Source organism: Eucalyptus grandis, chromosome 4, assembly GCF_016545825.1.
Source record: "Eucalyptus grandis isolate ANBG69807.140 chromosome 4, ASM1654582v1, whole genome shotgun sequence".
Classification (NCBI taxonomy): Eukaryota; Viridiplantae; Streptophyta; class Magnoliopsida; order Myrtales; family Myrtaceae; genus Eucalyptus; species Eucalyptus grandis.
This window is the reverse complement of record NC_052615.1, coordinates 4,533,162-4,553,069: the sequence shown is the minus strand read 5'-3', so window position 1 is coordinate 4,553,069 and position 19,908 is coordinate 4,533,162. Positions and strand designations below refer to the sequence as shown.

The 19,908-nt window shown below is 37.9% G+C and overlaps 1 long non-coding RNA gene across 4 annotated transcripts; it reads right to left on the bottom strand.

The window, feature by feature from the left end:
- Positions 1-11,365: 11,365 nt before the first annotated feature.
- On the bottom strand, positions 11,366-16,680 carry LOC108959305. 4 transcript variants are annotated; one of them, XR_005550503.1, is made up of 4 exons: positions 16,591-16,680; positions 13,207-14,046; positions 13,030-13,126; positions 11,366-12,353 (listed from the first exon to the last, which is right to left on the bottom strand). It is a non-coding gene; the product is annotated as an uncharacterized LOC108959305 (long non-coding RNA). The 4 variants fall into 4 exon arrangements; XR_005550504.1 differs by having other exon boundaries at positions 13,886-14,046; XR_005550505.1 differs by lacking the exon at positions 13,030-13,126 and having other exon boundaries at positions 13,886-14,046.
- Positions 16,681-19,908: the final 3,228 nt, after the last annotated feature.

Sequence of the window (19,908 nt, the reverse complement as noted above, 5' to 3'; positions counted from 1 at the left end):
GGGAGGCGGGTTTGTTTGCATCGGCTGCTGCACGTTTTCTATTGACTTTATCATCTAGTACTCGGGAGCACTTTTTAAGCAATCTATGCAGTTTTCCTAAGACTGATCGACTTTTTCTAGTTGACAAAGTCCTTTTTTATTTTGCCTAAATATCTCTGAAACTTATTTCGACAATAAACTATGGCACATCATCCGAAATCTTGACATGGACAGCAGAGTAATGCATTAATAGCTACTTTTTTATATCATCTTTTAACGTAAGTTGTTTATTCCCGTCTTGCTTTGAAGAACCCTCTGCATGTTCACGGGAAATGGCCTTTGAAGAAAGAAATCTTATAGAGCTGGTCGAGAAATTATGACCAACTCGGATGACTCCGTCACACTTTCTAAAAAGTTCGGGTCAATCTACATCCTCCAATTCAGGTTGTGTCTTATACATGAGTTCAAACTTGAGACATATACTTAAACGCTTTACTTGAAGACTCCTCGTAACTTATTTAATTCAATTTTATTTTATCTCCTAAGAAAAAGAAACTTTAACTATTGGTTGCCAATACCGAACTTTTTTTAGTTAAACAGCGTCACTGGCAATTACATTTTAATGCAAAAACATACTAATCACATGAATGAGTTACTCATCTTACGGAACAATAGGAACAAATATAGAAAAATTACATTTTATGTAAAATATTAGTAATTGTGATGCTCTAAAATGTTACACACAACACATGTCTTTTCCAATTATAACTCTTATTTATGATTGGCATTTAGAAGCATGATGAAACACATCACACGAGAAATTTAGTTGGCAATATCTAATTACTTACACACACAATTTGTTTCCATCTTTAGCCCTCTTCCAAGTATTAATACAAGTACCAAAAGAAATTAAATGTAAGACATTAACTTTGGGAAGAAAGTCAAGTCTCGTCAATACTATCCCATACTCCTGCATCCAAAAACTTGCCTACATTTCCACTAATAGTGCTAGTGAAAATTTGATACATTTTCGTACTCCCTACATGTACACTGTAATTATTTTGATGTGCTGTTGCTAAAATTTCATTCCTCAAATTGACGTTGTTAGGCACACAAAGACATCTATGAACTTTTAAAACTCCATCTTCCAACACTTGAAAGTTGAGGCTTTTGTTGTTACTGAAAAAACAGTAAACAAGAAAATAGAAAACCAGAAGCTATATTTTTGTGATGAGGAAGAGAAGCGTAGAGAAACAGAACACAAACTTGCATACGTCTGTTCTAAAGGAAACTGTCAAGTACAGGACAACTTAAACAAAGCAAAAACTGCTCACGTACGTGCAACACATAACTGCACACAAACGTGCTATTAACTTCCTAGAAAATAACAAAAACACTAAATAAATAACTAAATTGAACTTGGCTGTTTTTTAATAAAAAAACAGAGGAAAACAGAGTAAAAAACAGAACAGAAAAAAAAAGAAAAAGAAACATAAAACAGCATCTGAGACATTATTAATCCAACAAACTCCTCCTTGGATCAGTTGCTGTTGCATACTCCAATTTTCTTTCTTAATACTTCAAATCTTCCAGCTTGAAGTGGTTTTGTGAACATATCTGCAAGTTGATCTTCAGATCTGCAATAGACCAATTTAACTTCGCCACTTTGTTGCACCTCACGCAGAAAGAAAAGTTTGACTTTGAAATGCTTGGTTTTGCCATGGAAAACTGGATTCTGTGATATTGCTAAAGCAGCCTGATTATCCACATTAACTTCAATGCAATCACTAGAATTCAACCACAGATCCTTCATTATCTTCTTCAGCCATAAAGCTTGATTTGCAGCTGCAGTAGCTACTATAAACTCAGCCTCTGCAGTAGACTGAGCTACAATTTCTTGCTTTTTAGAACACCAAGAGAAACAAGCAGAACCAAGACTGAAACAATATCCAGACGTACTCTTCATGTCATCTACTGAACCAGCCCAGTCACTATCAGAAAATCCTTGCAAATTAAACTTCTGACATTTTTCAAACTTCACACCAAAGAACAATGTTCCTTTGAGATATCTCAAGACCCTTTTTGCTGCAATTAAATGTAACTGACTAGGACTACTCATAAACCTGGATAAAACACTCACAGCAAATAGAATATCTGGTCTAGTTGCTGTAAGATACATGAGACACCCAATCAGACTTCTATACATAGAAGCATCTACTGCATCTGTTCCATCATTCTTCTGCAGCTTTTCTTTAGCAACCATAGGAGTGCTTACATTTCGACAATCTTCCATCTGAAACTTCTTTAGAATTTCCTTCATGTATTTTTTCTGACAGATGAAGATCTCATATGAAGCCTGTTTGACTTCCAAACCCAAAAAATAAGCCATCTTTCCCAAGTCTGACATCTCAAAAACTGCAAATAAATCTTGCTTCACATTCTCTATCAATTCCATATCATTCCCTATCACTAATAGATGATCTACATAAAGTGATAGAATTACAACACTGTGATTCACCTTCTTGACATAAAGAGTGAACTCACTTAAGCTTTTCACAAAGCCAAAATCCTGCAAATATCGATCTATCTTCCCATACCAAGCTCTTGGAGCCTGTTTCAGTCCATATAGAGCTTTCTTCAACCTGTATACACTTTCTTCTTGCCCTTTGATACTGAAGCCTTCAGGTTGTTCAACAAAAATCTCCTCCTCAAGCTCTCCATTTAGAAATGCAGACTTAACATCTAACTGAAATATAGGCCACCCCTTCTTTGCTGCAATAGCTAACAGTAGCCTTATTGTATCAAGTCGTGCAACAGGAGCAAATGTTTCAGAATAGTCTACTCCCCATATTTGTGCATAACCTTTCACCACTAGTCTAGCTTTGTGTTTATTAACAGAACCATCAGGATTAAATTTTGTTCTAAACACCCACTTAACCCCAATCACATTCTTATCGGATGGTCTCGTCAACAAGCTCCCATGTGTGGTTTTTCGGATCATTGCAATCTCCTCCCGCATTGCTGCAATCCACCTCGATCCTCCTTAGCTTCCACAAAGTTAGATGGTTCGAGCATTGCCACATTGCTTCTTTCATAGATTTCAGCAAGTGACCTTGTGCCCCTCACTGTAAATCATCCACACTTTCTTCCAATCCATCTATAACTTCATCAACCTCTACATCTCGTTGCAGGTTGTTTTTCGAACTTCTTTTTTCTGCACTCCTTCCTTCCATCCAATTCCACTCATCTTCCTCTAGAAAAACAACATCTCTGCTTACAGTCACCTTCCCTATCATAAGGTGAAAAATTCTGTAAGCCTTTGATTGGAGACTGTACCCAATGAAGATTCCCAGCTCTGCCTTCTTATCCACTTGTCCCTCTTGACCTCGGGAACATGAGTGTAACACAAACACCCAAAAACCTTCAAATTTTTCACAGAAGGTTTAACACCATACCAGACTTCAAAAGGTGTTGACCTCTCTAAGGCCTTTGTGGGCAATATGTTCAACAAGAACACTGCAGTATTAGCTGCTTCAGCCCAGAACTTCTTAGGCAACATCTTCTCCTGCATCATACATCTGGCCATCTCCATAATACTTATGTTTTTCCTCTCACTGACCCCATTCTGTTGAGGTGAATAGGGAGCAGTGAACTGCTGCACAATTCCTGCTTGCTCACAATTCAACTTAAACTTGTGAGTAGTATACTCAGAACCATTATCGGACCTGAGCATTTTAATTTTCTTCCCACTCTGATTCTCAACTAAGGCTTTAAACTTCACAAACACATCAGCAACTTCAGACTTGGCTCGCAGAAAATAAATCCAACTCATCCTAGTCATATCATCAGTGAAGGTAATGAAATACCTGCTACCATTGAGAGAAGACTCAGACATAGGTCCGCATAGATCTGTGTGGACCAATTGCAGCTTCTCACATGCTCTCCAGCCTCCTCCTTTGAAATGAAATCTGGCTTGCTTGCCAAGAAGACAAGTTCTCCTGTGGAAATTCCTCCTCCAAACTTGGCAAGTCATCTCGCTAAGCTATTTTTCTGCATAAACAACATGCTCTTCCTGTGAACATGCCCAAGTCTTTTATGCCATATCTCTGCATTTTCTTCTTTGCACTTTAAAGCCATTTGTTGCATCTCTTGTGGCTTGAACATGAAACTCTTGTCCTCCATTGGAATTCTTAGCACTTCTTTGCTATCTGCATTATTAATAAGACATTCCTTCCCTTCGAACTTCACTTTATAGCCCTTCTCAACTAATTGACCAACACTTAACAGATTATGGTCAATATTTGGCACAAAGAGAACATCACTGATCAGCTTCACCTCCCGATTTCCTTCAATAGCCACTGTACCCTTCCCTTGCACTTCAATATACTATCCGTTGCCAATTCTGACTCTGGACCTGACTGACCTGTCTAGACTCCTAAACAGCTTCGAATTGCCAGTCATATGATTGGTACAGCCACTATCCACCAGCCATGCATCATTCCTAACAAAAGATTCAGAAAAAGAAGCTACAAACAAGTGCTCTTCCTCAGTTTCATTCACGGCTACTTGGGCTTTTCCTGCTTGCTGGTAATTTTTTTCTTTGCAGATGGCTTCCATGTGACCCAACTTGTGACATCTTCTGCATCTAGCATCAGGCTTTCTCCAACATCTAAAAAAACTTATGATTAGTTCCACCACAGTATTGACAACGCTTTTTGTTCATCTTCCATTTGCTAGACCCACCAGAATTTCCTTCTTTTGCTACAAACTTGGTGTCACCAGCATTTTCTCTGGACTGAATCCATTTCTTCCCTTTGCCTCCATCATTTGACTTCACTTTAGCTTGCAGCGCACCCTCTACAAACTCTTCTCTTCTCATCAGTCTTTTGTGCTCCTGTGCCTGCAGAGCATTTAACAATTCTGCAAGCTTTATATCAGGTAAGTCTCTTGTATTTTCCAGAGACGCTATGGTGGCTTCGAACTTCTTTGGAAGAGACACCAGAATCTTCTGAACAAGCCTTTCATCTTTCAAGTCAGTCCCTAAAACTCTGATTTTTTCAGCTATCCCAACCAACCTATCAGAGTACTCATTCACTGACTCTGAATCCTTCATCTGTTGTCTCTCAAATTCCCTTAAGAGATTCAGCACCTTCATGCCTCTTATCTTCTCATCTCCCTCATATTCATCCTTCAAGAAATCCCATATTGCCTTTGCAGAATCACATCTCATGATCCTATCCTTGTGAAGATAGTGGGTGAAACAGCAGCGTATAGGCATGACTTTGCCTTGGCCTTCCTTGTGATTCTCTCTTTATGGTACTTTATCTGATTCAAGGTTGGATTGTCTGGAAGTGGAGCAACCTCATAATCATCCTCCACAGCCTCCCATAAATCATGACCCTCCAAGAATGCCGTCATCTTGACAGCCCAAGCCTGATAATTTTCCCCAGAAAAGACTGGAGTTGCCATTGTAGAGAATCCACTCGATCCTGCCTCCATCAACTTTTTCTTTGCAAATCGGAAGCAATCTTCACTCAATTACCCTCACTTCACAGTCCCTTAAGATCCCACAAACGCTCTGATACCACTGTTGTTACTAAAAAAACAGTAAACAAGAAAATAGAAAACCAGAAGCTATATTTTTGTGATGAGGAAGAGAAGTGTAGAGAAACAGAACACAAACTTGCATACGTCTGTTCTAAAGGAAACTGTCAAGTATAGGACAACTTAAACAAAGCAAAAACTGCTCACGTACATGCAACACATAACTGCACACAAACGTGCTATTAACTTCCTAGAAAATAACAAAAACACTAAATAAATAACTAAATTGAACTTGGCTGTTTTTTAATAAAAAAACAGAGGAAAACAGAGTAAAAAACAGAACAGAAAAAAAAAAAAGAAACATAAAACAGCAACTGAGACATTATTAATCCAACAGCTTTTTCCTTTCTAAGGCTTCTTCTTGAATTCTTGAAATTTCAAGATCTATCTGTTGCGGAGTCTTGATTCTTTGCATAATCTGTTCGTATTTCTAAGAGTAATTATCACACTTGAAAGACTATTCATATCAAACCGAAACTTAGAATCAAGCCTCTATAAGTAAGGTCCATTCATTGACCATCATATGCGCAACTACTTGTGTAGATTTTTTTATTGAGAGCATCTGCAACCCTATTCGTTGATACCAAATCTCATGGCCATAATCTTTTAATAATTCCATCCAACACTCTTGTCTCGTGTTCAATCCTTTTCTGGAAAACAAGTAAGTCAAGTTTTATGGTCTATGAAGGTCTCGAACTTTTCCCCATACAAATAGTTCCTTCATATCTTCAATGCAAACAAAATGGCATCAAGTTCTAGATCATGAAATGGATAGGTCTGGCTTCAACTGTCTTAATGCATAAACAACCACCTTTCCGTGTTGCATTAAAATGCAACCTAGTCCCTTATGAGATACATCACCATAGATCAAAAAACCTCTAAATTCTGATAGTATCATCAAAATCGAACCGTAGTCAATCTTCTTATAAGCTATTGAAAACTTTGCTTGCATTTATCAGACCATTTAAACTTCACATCATTCCTCATCAATTGAGTTAATGGAGAGGCATGACAAGGAATTTCTTCTACAAATTGTTGATAATAACTAGTTAGACCCAAGAAACTCTGAATCTTGGTCACTATCATTAGTCCGGGCCAATTTATCAGCAACTCAACTTTTGTTGGTCAATAGAAATCACTTCATCGATGGGTACATGGCCTGAAAATACCACACGATCTAACAAAAACTCGCATTTGCCAAACTTAGCGTACAATTTGTGCTCATGAAGTGTTTGAAATACAAGTCTCAAATGTTGCTCATGATCATCTAAGCCTTGTTGCCATAGACCCACCTACAAGCTTCTTGTGTTGCGGAGGGTGACACAATATCAAAAGGCAGTGAAATTTTCTTGAACATAGGTTATATCCCTAGGGACCTGGGACAAATTGCAAAGTTTTAGACTTAGAGAGGATCTTGGAAGATCCCCAATAAGTATGATTTCTTGGGCAACAACTTCGAGCACATTCCATTCAGTTCCAATCAAAAGAGACATGTGAGGCTTGTGTTGGCAGAGAGGATGCCACGGTATGTTGTGGCATCTCTTTTGCATTCATTCAAGTAGGAATTACCACTAGCGGTGGAGTTGGAATTATCCAACAAGCTGGGGCTTTGGGTCAGGAAAATGAAGCCCATGGTCACCATTCCCTATCACACCCCAATTCCACAAGAATAAGAGCATGACATGGGTATCCTTTCTACATAGGACACTGCCTCAACATAACCAAAACTCAATTTAGTATTAATATAATACATCGATGTGTGTGTGTGTGTGTGTGTGTGTGTGTGTGTGTGTGTGTGTGTGTGTGTGTGTGTGTGTGACAAAAAAAGTCATTTGGTTACAATATGAGAGATTTCTATAATCCACCAATGTGTGTGTTTGTGACAAAAAAAGTCATTTGGTTACAATATGAGAGTTTTCTATAATCCACCAATACAATAGATACACATATCCAACAAAAATAACTCAAAAGCTTATCAAGGACATAATTCATACCCAAAAGTTCTCACTATCCAAGAGTCCTCCTTCTAATGATGATGCTCATGACCTATTTGCGTCTTACTAAAAAACCTGAATAGCAAGTAGATGAAAGGAGCAAGCTACCATAGCCCAGTAAGTAATAATTTTTTTCTAAACAAATCAAACAATCAATATGCATGGTTATAAGATGCTATAAAAACTCATCATCTCAAAATTAATGCATGGTATACATATTATATTGAAATTGTATAATACTTTCCAACGAAACTTTATATGTGCAAGATTAGTCAACAAACCTACTTGACAATAACAAACAGCCATCAATGATCATCAAATCACACATTGATGGTCCACTCTATTGGCTTATCTAATGTTCAGCATCAAATGTGGTTGCATTTAATACTATGACAAAGGTGACCAAGTTTACCACCCTTGTCTAGGTCTACCACTTATATCAACAGATGGTTCAACCTAGACTCAAGAGGTTCTTATCACAGTGATATGAGTAATATCAACCAACATCTTTCTCTAGCAACCCACTATAAATATCAAAAAACTATTTCATAAAACATTTTGCAACCAATACGAGCAGTTTTTTACTATTCTCTTCACAAAACATTTAAGCAAATCATCCACAAATGGTCATTTTAAACTACTCCATAAAACTTTCCAATGCCTTTTCAATTGATTAAAGACGTAACAAAAGTTCGATCCCATTTTATGCAAGAAACATTCTCTCAATAACTCTTACTATATTAAAACTCTACCATTTTCAAGACACGAGTTTGTAAATTCATAGAAGAAATAATTTTACTCCGTTGGAAAAGCTGAAAGCCAAACTATGGTGGTTATTCAAACCAATGCACTCGAATTCCTAACAATTAATTGAAAAATGTTATCAAGATTTGAGTAAAACAATATTCTAATGAATGATTCAATGAAACTACGCCAATTCATCAATAAAATGACACTCATGCATCAACGAAAAGCTTGCCCATAGCAGAACCCATAGCTGTCCACTATGTGAAACTCGCGTATTGAATTTGATCACACCATAATTTCTTCTACCGAACTCCATTTCAAACGAATGTATAGTCAATATAAAGCCCTCAACGTATTACAAGACTCCTAACTTAATTGGCCCAAAATCTAGCCAAAAACCGATGAAGTTTAGCCTCGAAAGATATTGTTTGCTATTGTACAATACATACACACCCAACTACAAAAATCTGTGCCGGGTAAACCATAAGCTCAATTCGTGTTCTATAAAATGCTATAACTTCACAACGACCTAAACTATCATTTCTATGTATATACGCTGCCCAACAACTCCTCAATTGGACGTAGCAATTCCGAGTTTATATAAATCCGAAATTCATGCCCTAACTTTGACAATTTCTTCAATTAGATGAAAAGAGGCTTTGATTACTACCTCGACATTGCAAAATGGAGTTGATTTAGCTTTGTCGAGGTGTTGAGATCAACTACACACAATTTTTTTTTTTTTTTTATCTCTTTTCCCTTTCTTCCTCTTCACGAACTAGCCCTTCTTCTTTGCTTTCTTCGCTGGTTTACGCTTCTTTACATTTTAAGCATGCTTGCTCCAGCTGATGAAGCACAAGGAGAAAAGTGCATTGAGCTTTTTAATGGGCTGGGCTTATGGGCCAATGTATTACATTCCCAAACCGAGATTGTCCACTATAGAATTGTACATGTTGAGATAGATCTTTTATTAGAGTCTCAAGACTCTTCATTTCAATTATAAAATATAATGCTACGTTTGGTAGTGAATATAAAATTTAGGATAATATAAAATATATTTTACCCTGTATTTGGTGTCTACTCAAGACAGGATACAGTCGAATATGAGGAGGAAATAGGCTGGATAAAATTATCTCATAGAAGAGGTGGGATAAATGTGATAAGATTTTTAATATTTATAATAAGAAAGTTGTTTTTTTTTTCAAATAACAAACTTTTTAAATTAATAGATTTGAAATCATATTTTAATATGAATAATATTTGAATTCTAATATAAGAAATTCAAAATAACAAAAAAATAACAAATTAGTTTTTGTAATTTAATCTTATTTTTATTTATATATTCGAATTCAATTATATCTTATAATATAAATTCAAAAGAGAGAAATAAAACAGGAAATTAATTAAAAAAGAGAGGAAAATAAAATAAAATAGAAAATAAGAGCAAAGTAGACAAGAGTATTGAAAGAAATTTTTACCATTTCCATTTGTAAACTTTATGGTCATTTATATTGATAGGCTGTTAATATCAAATAATTATATTATATGATCTGAATATATTTGAATTTATTAATATAATCACCAAATAGTGGATAAGATATAGTAAAATTCCTTGGATTTCATATCTTATCCTATCAAATCTTATCCTAATTAGAAATCCAAACAATCAAATGTAGCCTAAAAGTATCCAGTCAGTATCAATTATTGTCGCAACCAAATTTTCAGGCCAACCACCTAGGGTTTTGGCTAATGGATTACTAAGCCTAGACTTAGCTTGGGCTCTCCCAAGCCCATACCAATTCGCGACTTAAGTTCAAGTTTTTAACATGCAATTGATTTTTCAATTAAGAGTCACCACTAATCTATTTTTGGTGGGTCGATTAGAAACCCAAGTAAAGTAATAAGAGATTTACTTTACTCCTACGAATCAGAGATTATGAGTTCGGGGACTTGGTTACGCTAGATTTCTCTAAAACCCTTTCGGTACCTCTCTCTTTTATTTTGAAAAAAAAATGTTTTGTAGGTAGCTTGAATTGATTTTAATTCACTTCTCTAACATGTGAGGCGATCATGCGCATGCGTAAACCATTAACGCCCACATAAAGTAGTGAATAAATTGTAGGACTTACCTCAAAGCAACGAGAACAACTGCAATGTTAGATCAGAATTCACATCGACAATCCTAGATATGATTTCTAACTAACATGCAATCACTCAATTTTTGCTTTCACTTATTTAATGAAAATCATGATTTATGCAATGCATGTCACTAATCTAACATGAAATGATATGACATGGCAACATGACCTAAACTATATGACATGAATAAGCATGTGGCCTATCATGAAGCATGAGATGAATTTATTCTTAAACAAATGAGTTTTTGTATTTTCCATGAGATTCGAAATTAAAGAAATGCAACAATTAACTGTGCAATCTAAATTAACCAAACGACCTAATTCTAATGGCGAGCAATTTCTAGCTAAATGAATCTAGCAACAATCACTAGATGACGGGCATTTCATGAATCTAATCCTACATGACATGCATGATTTTTTTTTGTATTTTCTTTTATGAAAATTCATATTAAGATCACTAAAAATAAAAATCTAACTAAAGTGAAATGTTATCTATTCTAAATGCCTTCTAAATATGCATTTAAAAAAAAAATCTAACTAACCTATCATGCAATCAATCCTAATCTACATGGAATGCAAATGCATTTTTTTGTATTTTCGGGATAAATAGAACAATTAAAAGATAAACACCAAATCATCAATGGTCCTCAAAAATGTTATCCGCCATTCGAATTGAAATTCAAACTTGATTATTTCGCTAATAAAATCAATAAATTGATCTTAAGCCTTAAAGATCAAGATATCAATTTTACTCCCGCATGATTAATTATTCCATCTAAAGCCTTATAGATAGAATAAAAATTCATGTGCGGTTGCGAATTAGGCTATAAACCCTAACTGGAAATACGCCTATCATTCAAATATCCACATAAAATATTGAAGAGCATGTATTAGGAAATAAAATATCCAAATCAAATTTAGATAAGATAATTACCTAACTCCGTAAATAATATTATCAAATTTGAACTCAACGGAATCAACTCAAGGATGACCAGTAATGGTTGGCAGGCAAGATTATGTGCTTCTCGATAAAGGATTGCTGCGATGGGGGTGTTCGTACAAGCAAGCGGGGATGGATGTTCACTAACAATGGACTCCCGCATGAGGAATTATTATACTTCTCAGCAAGACCAAGGAAACAGTGAAGCTCACGGTGTGGTAACTCTCGCTTGTGAAATCCACACCTTGATAAAATTCACACACTTGATGAAAGTCAACAAATCTGCAAGAAAAAAGAATTGTGGATTACCCTCTCGCTCGAGAGCTCTTCCCTGCCTCTATGGTAGTTGCCCCCAAACCCTAGTTTTGTCCAAAAACCCAAAACCTAGTGTGCAATCTTCGGTCTGCTCTGCTCTTCCATTTCCTTGGATCGTTGATGATGTTGACGCTTCCACGCTGCGCGAGATTCAACAAGTTTGGCTTTGTTGAATAGTTTCCAGTGAGGGATTTCTTCGAGGCTATCTTTGAGTATCCTTCGAATGGGTTTTTTCCTTCTATACACATCTGGATGGATATCTTCGATGGTATTTCTGCAGCGGAGAGAAGGTGAAAAGTGGGCGAGTTTTGGTTTTGACCTATGGCTCTCCTGGTGTTTCATAATAGTTGCTTATTGGGGAGTTTTAAATGGATGAACCCGGGGGAAAAGACTGTCACCTAGCCTTATTGTGCAAGAGGCTTGGGAATCTACGAACAAAGGTGGATGCCCCACCTCGGGAAAGAGTCATTTCAGCGGAGATGTTAGATGAATGTAAACGTACGGTGTTCGGTAAATTGTATTCGGGAGGAAATATCAATTATCAGGCATTTCTTACCACTATGAAGCGAGCTTGGAAGGTAGACTCTCTAAATTTTGCGCAACACGAATAAGATATTTTATCCTTTACCTTTGAGTCTGAAATGGACAAAAGCATAATATTAGTAAACAACCCATGGTCCTTTGCGAGTAATTTACTGATACTTAAACCATGGGAACCAAACAAACCTGAACAATGTTATAAGTTTACAAGTTGTGAATTTTGGGTTCAAGTTCATGGTCTACCAATCGAATGGTGTACTGAAGAGATTGTGTCTTATATTGCCCAAATAATCGGATGTGTAAAGGAAGCAAAAGTAGAGAAAAATAGGAGTGGCTTTTCAGAAGGTGGGGAGAGCTAGAGTAGAATTGGACCTAGAAAAACCTTTGAAACCAAGTATTTTATATAATTTGGGAGAGGAGAAAGTTTGGTTGGATTTCAAGTATGAGAGGCTACCTAGATTTTGCTACTCCTGTGGAAGAGTTGGGCACTTTACAACAACTTATGAAGAAATTCCGTATGATGTGAAAAAAATTGAAGATAGGAAGACAAATAGGTTTGGCAACTTGCTAAAAGAATAGGCAAAAGAGAATAGCCCTTTTTGGGAGATATTTTATGATGAAAAGGTGGCTGAAGAAGAGGAGTAACTACAAGAAGACGGTGTCATTTCCTCTCATGATACTCAAATAGTTATCTTCACAGGAGTGCAAACAGCAGGAAAATCTTTAGAACAAACACAATCTATAAATAGGGCACAAATGGATGTAACTTTACATGAACACCAAGTGGAACAGCAACAGGAGAAAGGAAAATGCATTATGAATATAGATGAACCAGAACAGTAGTTTCAGCCAGCTGTCATATCCTCTTCCTGGACAAAAAAAAAACAGTATTAAAGAAGGAAAGTAGGATCGTGAAAAGCTCACCAATAAAGAAGTTAAAGAGGTATACTTCTTATCACCCTTCAGTTGTAGAGTTGACTAGTTTGGATGAAGCAAATTTGCAGGATACTCCTATTAGTCTTTCAGAAGAAACTCTGGGAAGGGCTTTGGTGGCTAGCCCAAATAAACCACTGGGTTACAAAATGAGGGCCATTTGTTGGAACTGTCAGGGGTTGGGCACACCACTGACAGTCCAGAATTTGAAAGCCATGGTGGCTCAGGAAAGACCCAATTTAATCTTGTTAATGGAAAAAAAAAAACAAATAAACAATGGTAACACGCCTTAGAAGACAGCTGAAGTTTAAAAATAGTTTTTTGGAGGAACCGAAAGGAATTGCAGGTGGGATGGCGGTGTTATGGAATGAGGAAATGGCTATGGAAGTGGAATTTAGCTCTCAAGAAATGATTAATTTGATCCGTGTTGATTATGAGAGTAAGATAAAAATGTAGATAAGTTGTGTGCATGCTCCAAACATATATGAGAAAAGATTATAGCTATGGGAGAAACTGAGACAGATAGCTTCTTCTAATACACTCCCATGGGTGTGCATGGGGGATTTCAATGAAGTACTTTATTATTGGGAGAAAGTGGGAAGAAGGATGGCAGAGAGTTATAGAACACATGCGTTTCAAAATTGTATCCATGATTGCTTGTTAATGGAAATAGAATGTAAAAGGTGCGCGTTTACCTAGTCTAATAACATAGAAGGGGCTAATCTGGTCAAGGAGAAATTGGACAGAGTGTTTTGGTCAATGGATTGGCGGCTCATGTTCCCGGAAGCTGAAGCTTTTGCTCTACCAGCTGGGGGGTCCGATCATAGTCCGCTCCTTATGGTGAGTAGTGCTGAATCTATCAAAAAAAGAAAAGATTTTAACTTCGAGGCCTTTTGGATTGAAGATGGTGAATGTAGGGAGATAGTTAAACATGCATGACAATCTCAACCTTCTCTCCAAGGAGGATTGAGAGATCAATTACATTCCACCAGCCAAGCATTAAAAGTATGAAGTAAAAGGAAATTCCCCAATAATAATTTTCGTATTACAGCACTAAAGAAGGAGCTTCAATTCCTAACAAACAGCCACCGGAGTTATCAAGAAACAAATAGGGTAAAGATTATAAAAGAAGAGTTGGAAACCTTATGGTGTAGAGAGGAAATGTTTTGGGGTTTGAGATCACGAGTCAATTGGCTTTGTTGGGGAGATAAAAAAAAAATACGAAGTATTTCCATGCAGCAACGATCCAAATGAGACAAAAAAATAGAATTAAAATGCTGAAAAATGCAGAAGATCAGTGGGTCATGGGAAAACAGCAACTTCAGCACCTTACTATGTTTTTTTTCAAGGAGCTATATACTTCGGTAGGGCCTCGCAACTACAACCCTATACTGGATCAATGTCCTACACTAATCGGAAATGATATAAATGAATGTTTAGTGGCGGAAGTAATTATGGAAGAAATTCATGCTGCTATGTTTCAACTAGGAGCTCAGAAAGCTCCTGGTCCAAATGGGTTAAATGGACTTTTTTATCAGCATCATTGGGATATAATAAATCCTGATGTGTTGGAGGAAGTTTGAGGCTTTTTTCTTTCGGGAGTGTTGGAACCAGCCCTTAACAGAGCACATATTACTTTAATACCAAAGATCCCCCACCCAGAGAGACTTGATCAATATCGCCCTATCAGCCTATGCAATTTTGCATACAAAATAATATCCAAAATCTTCGCAAACAGATTGAAAAGATGGATGCCTATGTTGATTTCAGGAGAGCAAAGTGCATTTGTTAGTGGAAGACAGATTCAAGATAATATTTATATTGTACAAGAGGTGTTGCATCAATTGAGAAAGAGGAAAAGGAAAAAACACTTATAAGCGGTGCCGAAACTTGACATGTAGAAAGCTTATGACAGGATTGAATGGGATTTTTTAGAAGGTTGCTTGCTAAAAATGGGGTTCTGTGCTAAATGGGTTCATTGGATAATGTAGTGTGTCACCACAGTCACTTTTAGCATTAAGCTTAATGGGAAAACTCTTCCTTCTTTCACTCCCACCAGAGGCATTCGACAAGGAGACCCTCTATCACCCTATCTGTTTATCTTGGTAGCAAACAATTTGTTATCTTTGATGGGAAAAGCTCTACAAGAAAGGAATATCAAGGGAATTAAGTTGAATAGATTCTGCCATACTTTAACTTATTTGTTATTTGCAAATGACTCAATTTTTTCTTGGATGGTTCTCTACAGAAATGCCAAAATATTGCAACTGTCATTAATCAATATTGTTATGCTTCAGGATAAGCTGTAAACTTAAATAAGTCAGGAATTTTCTTTAGTAAAGATTGTCCATCTTTATTAAAGGATAATATGAAGAGAGAATTATGGGTACCAGAACTAGAACGATCAGGAAAGTATCTAGGAATCCCCTCTAATTGGGGAGCATCGAAGAGGCAAATGTTTGAGTGGATTCTAAATCGGGTTAATATGAAATTGGAGGGCTGGAAGAAGCAAATCATATCAAAAGCAGGAAAAAAAATTCTCCTGAAATCAGTGATGCAGACGGTACCACAATATGCCTTGTCAGTTTTTAAAATTCCAGTGTCAATTTGCAATGCTATAGAGAAAAAAAAATAGCTATTTTTTTGTGGAAAAACAGTGATTCAAAGGCTGGTTTGCATTGGAAAAGATGGGAAATCATGAAGATGAGGAAAGCTAGGGGAGGAATGGGTTTTAGTGATTTGCTTACTGTTAATAAAGCCTTATTAGGAAAACAAGCTTGGAGGATGGTAAAAAATTCGGATGCGTTATGGAGTAAATTATTAAAAGGGCTCTATTTTTGTCGCTCAAATCTTTGGCATGCTAATAAAGGTTTTAATCCTTCATGATGGAAAAGTTTGTTTATTGGGAGAGAGGCTATTGCGGATTCAGTTAAATGGTCGATAGGAAGTGGAGAAACTGTAAATATCAGAACAGATAGATGGCTGAAAAGAGGAGTAATAGGAGGGCTGGCAAATAGAAATGATCCCTAGAAAGTTTCCGAGCTGATAATATCGGAGACACAATAGTGGAATGAACCGCTGCTACGAAATCTTTTTGATGATCAGACTATTCAGGAAATCCTTGCAATACCAATAAATGACCACTTTTCCAGTGATGAATTAATATGGACGGGCGCAAAAAATGGGTCTTTTACAGTAAAAAACTACTATAACTTGCTAAGAGACAATACCATAGAAAATAGAGCAATTGAGCACCCTTCTTCCTCATATCAAACTCCAACATCATTATGGAATGCAATATGGCATATGCGAACCAGCCCAAAAGTGAAGATATTTGTGTGGAATGCTTGTCAAAATGCTATATCAACCAAGGAGAATCTATGGAAAAGAAAGATTTTACCTGACCTGGTGTGTGATCTCTATCAAGCCAAGGTGGAAACGATTAAACACACCCTTATCCTTTATCCATGGGTCGCCGGGGTATGGAACCACCCGGAAATCAACTTGTGAGTAGATGCACAGGAGGTTAAATGAACAGATAAATGGTTGGTAAAATTTATAGGGAAAAATTCGCACCTCCCATCTCGGGAAAGAATCGGAAGTCTTCTGTGGTAGGTATGGAAAGAGCGCAACAACTTTATCTTTCGAAATACCAAACCAGAGGTCTACAAAGTCATAGATCTAGCAAAATCTCAGCAAAACAGCTACCAAAAATGGGGATGTGGGTATGCACCAGCTGAAAAAATTGAAGAACAACAAAACCCACTCACCTAGCAAGCTCCAAAAGCCGGCTGCCTCAAGCTGAACGTGGATGGGTTGTTGGGTGAAGGTTCGACGGAGGGAGCAGTGTCCTGCGTCATCCGGGACTCCTCCAACACTCTCTTAGATGGATTCACGAAGATAGTATGGGTGGAGATGATTTTGCAGGTTGAAACCCAAGGGGTTCTCGAAGCCCTAAGGTTTGTGAAAGAAAAGGAACTCGGGGAAGCAATTGTCGAGACTGACAGCAAAGTCTTGGTCAACAACTTGAAGCACGAACAGCAGATGGATTGGCACGCACGTGGGATGCTGCTCGAATGTCGTTCGCTTCTGCAGAAATTGCCGCGAGTGGGCCTGATTTACTGCTCATGTTCAGCTAACGCAGTGGCGGATTGGGCCGCATGTCATCAGAGAACGAAGACCATCCCTCCAAATTGGCGAGCTTCTTCTCCTTCAGGCATCTGGGCTCTGTTATGTGTTGATGCCTCAGTAGTGGGCTTTCGCAGTTCTGCGCTTATGAAATAAATAAAATACCTCTTTCGACAAAAAAAGAAAAGAAAAAAGAATCATCGATTGGAGTAGCACTAGATTTGCTAGGCTTGGTGGTGACCAAAAGCCCACTAAGACTTCACTGCGGAGGCACTTGCGAACCAAGTCACGATCTTCGCGGGTCAACCTGCCAATAATTCACCGAAGAGTTCAAAGAATTTGAGCCAGGTTTGGTGACATGTCAACCAGAGCCATGCACGATGAAACACAGGCTACAAACGCTGCAAGAGGTGAAAGACAAAAGCTCGGTTGGAGTGGGTGACACTCGATGACTTCGGGGCACAACAAAATTATCGACGTTGGCTCGAGCTGTCGCGGGATGAGGTAGCGGGCTCGATCGTTGTCGCAGATAGTAGCAAGTATGTCGTGGGACGGCGTCACAAGGATCTCCTGGGTTTGTCGTGGGTACGGCGCGGAGAAAGGCCTGGCTGCCTTTCTTTCTCGTGGCTTTTGTGTTGAGATCGTAGCCTCCTTTTGTGAGTGGACGTCCAATTAAATTGTCAGATCGCACTCACGAGGATGACTACAAACAACACTCGTTTCATCATCCTCTTCAGTCTTCAAGAGCGCTCACGATCTCTCTCTGTACATCTTGCCGTTCTCTCCGTATTGTGTAGTCATGTATTCAATGTGATGTGCAGCGGATCAACGCGGTGCTTCCACTTCACAATGCGATGCACGGAGGTGTTGCTATCAAGCAAAGTCGTTGATGGATATCATCAAACAAGGCAGCACCGGCGCAATGGTAGGCGTCACGATCGACTGACGGCAAGGGGATCAATGCATTGTGGGGAGGCTCCGCCCACCTTCTCTCTCACGTGTATATTCCTTGATGTGTTTTTATCAATGGCCGTGTATTCTATTGAGTGGCCCCCCCTTCCTTCGTAAAATTAGAGTCGTTAAACGGGTGGGTCGGGTTTGGGTGGGATCATTAATAGTCCAACCCAAATTGACCCATTAACCCATTTATGACTCATTTATGCTTAATGTAAAATTTTCGATCCAAACCCAACCCGACCCATACCCAACCCATACCCGACCCGACCCAACTCATATTAATAAAATATTTTCATATTTAACCAAATTTAAAAAAACTTATTCCTATGTTTTTTTAAAGATTATATTATTAAAATACTTCCAAGCTTTTATATATATTATTTTTTTAAAATTGTATTGCTAAAATAGTTTTATACAACACAAATTTAATGAACAATTTTTATAAATTTTAAAATAATTATTCTAAAAAAATCGAAATTTAAATATTTTTATTTTATTTTTAAAATATATTTTTCTTTTTTCTTTTTCTTTTTTTCTTCTCCTTCTTCTTCTTCTTTGGCTGACTGCTGGCCATGACTATGTCCGGCGATGGCCACAGGCGAGCCTCGAGCTCATCGGCGTCGGTGAGCTCAAGCCTCACCGATCCGGCGAGCTCGAGCTCGCCGACGAAGCTCGCCCGGATCGGCGAGGCTTGAGCCTCGCTTGATGCCGGCGAGCTCGAGTCTTGCCGATCTAGCAAGCCTCATGCTTGCCGATGCCGCAAGGCCTCCGCCTCACTAGATCCGACGAGCTCGAGGCTCGCCCGGTGTTGGGCGAGCTTGAACTCGCCCCTCGCCGGAACCGGCGAGGCTCAAGCCTTACTCGACACGGCAAGCTCGAGTCTCGCCCGGATTGGCGAGGCTCGAGCCTCAATGGGCGTCGGCGAGGCCTCCGCCTCGCCGGATTCAGCGAGCTTGAGGCTCGCTTGGCCGGTCGCTGGCCATCGCCATGCCGGCGACCAGAAGGAGGAAGGAGAAAGAAAAAAGAAAGAAAGAAAAAGAAAAGGAAGAAAAGAAAAGAGAAAATAAAAATAAAAATTATAATTTCAATTTTTATAAAAAAAATATTTTTGTAAAGTTAAAGAGGGAAGGGAGAGATTATAATGTTTTTGTTGAAAATGAGTTTTCAACCCAACCCATTTAAAAACCCACTTAAGACCCACCTATCTTTAACCTTTAATTGTGAAACCCATTTAACTATCTTTTGTTATAAACAAGTGACCCATTTTAACACCTCTATCTGTAATATAGCCACCAATTTATAGCCGAATAGACAAGGTTTTTATTTCCTACTTCAAATCAATATCCACGAAGATCACCTCCCAAATTTAGGATTGCAAAAGGATTCTTCTCAAATTTGAAATCTCGCAAAAATAAATTTGTAAAATCTCTCCGAGGATGCGGGTTCGGGCCGATATGTGGGCTTAGCCCAGTCTGTCAAGTTAAAGCTCAGAACCACCGGTCCAACATAAAATGCAAATTAAAAACAAATGCACCTAAATTAATATGCTATGCAATTGATTATTTTTTCAGGGGTAAAATTAACCCCTAATTTCTTATGCAATAAATAAATAATCATATCGCCAAAATTTAGG